Raw genomic sequence first — 5,126 nt, forward strand, 5'->3', positions numbered from 1 at the left:
GCTACTGGAAAATATGGAAAACTATATAGTTACTGTTTTTACAGCCCATCTTTGAGGGTTTTAGTTTTGTGGCAGCGATGGAAGGTGTTCTTGGGAGGATTGCTAGTTTGGTTACCGACGTTATCTTTGAGACGAATCGCCTGGATATCATAGTGCGGGAGAAGGAGGCGGCAGCGGAAAAACGTAGGATGCTTCTGCAGCAACGGAGACGGAGGCGACTCTGGATACATCCGATTAATGAACTACGGATGATGATAAAGGGATCCAAACCCTAACCCTACCCCTAACCTCACACCTAACCGTTTAATGAACATTTTCTGACAGTCATAGTGCCACGTATTTCAGTGCCACGTATTTAAATAATACTATAACTACGTGGTTATACGTGGCACTGAAATATCGTGGAACGTAAATACGTGGCAGTTAAATGCGTGGCACTGAAATACATGGCACTGAAATATCGTGGCATTTACGTGAAATACGTGGCACTTATGTACGTGGCACTTATGTACGTGGCACTTATGTACGTGGCACCTATGTACGTGGCACCTATGTACGTGGCACTTATATACGTGGCACTTAAGTACGTGGCCATATATGTGGGGTTGAAGGCCCAGGCCAGGTTTATATAGATTTGGGGGTGTCTGGCCAATTGGCAACAAAATCCAGCTTCTGAGCATGCTCAGTGTAAAATTGTAGCCAACGACGCATGCCGCAGGATGCGTCGGGACACATTTTTTAGGCGGAGACAAAAAACGTTACAAGCAACGTTTTTTGCTGACGACGTGTCGCCAAATTTCGACGCATCCGTCGTACGACGTACACGACGTATGCCAATCCGTCGCAATACGTCGCCAATACAAGTCTATGGGGAAAAAACGCATCCTGCAAACACTTTTGCAGGATGCGTTTTTTCTGAAAAAAGACGTTTTGAGACGGTTTGCAGTTAACGCTAGTGTGAAAGTAGCCTTAAAGACACCACACCCAGAAAAGTCTTTGTCACAGGCCCAAACATGGAAATAAAAAATAAGGAGGTGAGTCTTAAAAATTCTTCAAAATGCCATATTGAGAAGCCAGGGTAAGAGAAGTACAGGTGCAGCGCCCCAGAGTCCTGGTCGTTGCAGTAACGTCGCTCTGCCGCTAAGGGGAGTGATGTTACGTCTGATGGCACTAAAGGAGTTCACCTGACCAGGTATCACAGTCACACACTACACTTCACACTCCGGCCACCAGGGGGAGCAAAGGGTTCTATGTATTAGGCCACTCCTCACATACTGGTAAAACTGGGAGTTGGATAGGAAGTTAGGGAGAAGCTGACTGGGTTTTGCCCAGGTAACATCTAGTGAGAGGGGAGCGTTACTTGGGAAGATTCAGGGGGGTCCCTGTCAGGGGTGGGATCCTGACAGAGGCCTAGCGAAAAGGACAGATCGTTACGGAGCCGTGCCTGCACCTCGTTGCGGCGGCATCTTAAGAAAGGACACGAAGCGAAGGATATTGTGGAGAAGTGAGAAACAAGATCACAGCACTAAGGAGATAGAACCAGTAGGAGTCGTGCCCCGAGATCGGCAACATCCTACTGAGGCGCGTAGCCGGCGGCCGGAACGCCGAGGGAGTATTGGGCTCTACGCATTACTTCAAACCAACGGCCGGGCAGTTAACTATAGGTTGGCTGTCTCAGCTTTTACACCTAATGAAGACAACGGATGCAATTGTGGGAGAGGGGCGTCTCTAGGGTCCCTATAAAATAACTCCAGGCCTACCCCGTCATACGCGTGCGTCCTATCCAAACTGGGGGATGGAGAGAGAAAGAACATCAGAAACAGACACGACAGTTGTGAGGACTATCCCGTGGTGCTGTATCCTCATAAAAATTGTGGAGGCCACAGACAGGAGATGAAGGGTTAATCTCTCTCGTGAGCCCAGAGTGTTCTCTGTGTGAGCAGTCACGCGGCCGTCATTACCAGAATGTTGTGGATTTCACACAGAATTATCCGGGCAACGTGACTGTCCCGTGATATCTACTTACTGGGCCCGTCCTCCACCATCCTCTCACCGATACAGCCCTGCACTCACTCTCTCACCCTCTCCCTCTCTCTGTACTCTCTCCATCCACCACTCCACTCTCTTCATCACTCCCTGCACTCTCTCCATTTCTCCTTGCTCTCTCCAACTCTACATCACTCTCTCCTCGCCATCCTCCTCCCCTCCACTCTTCATCCCTCCTTGCAGTCTGTTCTCCCCTACATTCTCCACCCCACCATGCTTATACTCTCTTCCTTCACCTCTCCCTGCTCTCTATTTTTCCCTCTACATGCTCGCTCTCCCTTAACTCTCTTCTCTCCCCTGGACTCTATTTATCTCTCTTTCCATCCACTCTCGTCATCACTCCCTCTAGTTCTCCTTGCTTTCTCTACAACTTTACCATCACTCCCTCTTCTCCCTCAACCTTCGCGGTTCTCTCTCCTCTTCCTTTGCTCTCTCCTCCTCTCCCTGCACTTTGTCCACCTCTCCTTGTACTGTCTTCCTCATAATGAACTCTACCTTTCCCTGCACTCTCCTCCCCCTCCATCTCTCCCTCCTCCCAGCACTCTGTCACGGTTCATGGGGAGGATACCCTTATCATCCCCACCACTCACACCAATTTGTCATGACCCGGGGTTGTTTGGTTGCCCCTAGTTCTTTCCAAAGGGGATTCATCTATATCCCACTTCCGGTTTGGATCTTGCAGCTCTCTGGCGCCCCCTTACCCTCAGGTCAGTCAGGGTACTGTACCTAGGATAATTAGTCGCCAGAAAGGCTGCCTTACTTTGTACTGGCTAATGGGCACACTGCAACGAGGGCGATATAACTACTCCCACTCAGGTGGGAACAATAATTATCAATGCCGTGCGTCGCTACAAAGCCTCCCAAACACACAGAACAAATTCCGCTGCCACCAGCTCCGATTTCTTAATTATTAACGGGTCCGGAGCCAACCCAGATTAGTACCGTAATTCACCTCAGAATACATGACAGTTCATTATAGACAAAGCTAGTCATTTTATATATTTTACTCCAAAAAAGGTAGGCAGTGTTTACAGAAAGTATAAAAAGATATTATAATGAAGACAAGTATCGTATGTACAGTACAATTACAAATAAAATGGGATTAAAGTTGAAAAAACACTTACATTGTGTTATGTCATTTCATCTCATGGCTGGCCATGTGCTGTGGGGGATGGGCAAGCATATATCCAGATGCATTACCCGTCTCTCATCTAGCCCCTGACAAAAGACATGTGAAGACTGCTGCTTCACTCCCTTATTTCCCAGCCTAAAACCAAGGCACTCCCCTGTGGTGACCTCATTTAGAGGCTGAATCCTCCCCTTTCCTCAGAGTTATGGCAACCATTTTTATACATAGCTCGCTCTATGAACCTTGTATACGAAAGACACAATGATCAGGATGTGCACCATGTTGAGGGGATTGTAAATACGGCATAGTTACATGCCCCGCTTACGGAGCAACCTGCTCCTTGCACTCGTTGGGTTTAGCTCCTAGTGATTTCCATGAGGTATAGATCTCTCGATAGACATCCGAAATATATAACCCTTATATCTCTAGCCGTGATCAGTGCCAATATATATATAACTTTAAAAGAACAATAGAATCCCATGCTTTCTGTATCAGTTTTGGCTGGTTTTAGGTGGGAGGGGGGAATGAGGAGTTTATGGAAACCTGCTTTCGCAGCTCAAAGCCATAAAAATTTTGAAGGAGGGGGGAAATAAGGGATTTAAGATTACACATGCAGGCACAGGAAACTGCAGCTGAGAGCTCTGTATGTGTAATTGAAGTAATCAGAACTTCTTCCTTTTTCCTGATTCTCCTCCTCCACTGAACTTTCTCCACCTCTTTTTATTCTACACTCTCTTCACTTCTCCCCTGCTCTCCCTCCAACTCTCCCTGCACGTGTACTCTCTCCACTGTCTTCTCCACTGCTCTCCCACCATCTCTCTGCCAACTCCTTCTTCCTAGCACTCTCTCCACTATTGCGTGCAGCTTTCCTTGCACTCACTCCACCTCTCCTGTACTCTAGTTTCCTCTCCTACACTTCCTCTCCTGCAGTCTCTCCCCTCCTGCCTGCACTTCCTCTTCCTCCCCTCACTCCTCCCCTCTCTGCACTCTATCACCATCTCTCTTTCTCCCAGGCAGGCTCTCCTCCTGCTATCCCTGCATTCTCATGTTTGTCAGGGCCAGGTCCATGTTATTACTGCCGAGGAGGGAAGGGAGGGAAGGGGCTCCTCGGGGGAGGGAAGGGGCTCCTCGGGGGAGGGGCTGCAGCCGTTTATGGCTGATCATGACAAATCAAATCCAAAGACGCTTTATTGTCATGACCAGACACTCAGTAGCTGTTCCAAAGCAATGAATACGGAGTAGGGACTGTGGGGATAATGGGTGGGAACCATCGGAACGATGGATGGGGCACAGGGTGGGGTAAGGAAGTCCGTGGCATATCATGGCTGTCTTTCTCGCAGTCTATGGCACGCGCTGACATACTGCGCTGCTTTCTCCACCGCGCTCTCTTCTTCACCCGGCAGGATCATGGAGCTGAAATCCGGGAAGAGGTCGGAGAGTCTCCTGAGGTGAGTGGCTGTGTGTCCTCCCCTCTGCACCCTGCAGGCTCTCCTCCTCCCCGGCACTCCCCCTCCAGCACTGCTCACTCTCCTCCTCCTCTCTCCTCCCTCTGCTGTCTCTCCTCCTCCTCCCTAGTTCTCGGTGGTGTCAGCTGCTGTCGGGGCCTCCACACACAGGGATCACACAGCCCCGGTGACTCCTCCTCTCTCCTCCTCTCTCCTCCTCTTCTCTCCTCTCCCTTCTGCTGTCTCTCCTCCTCCTCCCTCTGCTGTCTCTTCTCTCCTCCTCTCTCCTCCTCTCTCCTTCTCTCTCCTCTTCTCTCCTCTCCTCCTCCTCCCTCTGCTGTCTCTTCTCTCCTCCTCTCTCCTCCTCTCTCCTCTTCTCTCCTCTTCTCTCCTCTCCTCCTCCTCCCTCTGCTGTCTCTTCTCTCCTCCTCTCTCCTCCTCTTCTCTCCTCTCCCTTCTGCTGTCTCTCCTCTCTCCTCCCTCTGCTGTCTCTTCTCTCCTCCTCT

The sequence above is a fragment of the Ranitomeya variabilis genome, chromosome 3, assembly GCF_051348905.1.
Source record: "Ranitomeya variabilis isolate aRanVar5 chromosome 3, aRanVar5.hap1, whole genome shotgun sequence".
Taxonomy (NCBI): domain Eukaryota; kingdom Metazoa; phylum Chordata; class Amphibia; order Anura; family Dendrobatidae; genus Ranitomeya; species Ranitomeya variabilis.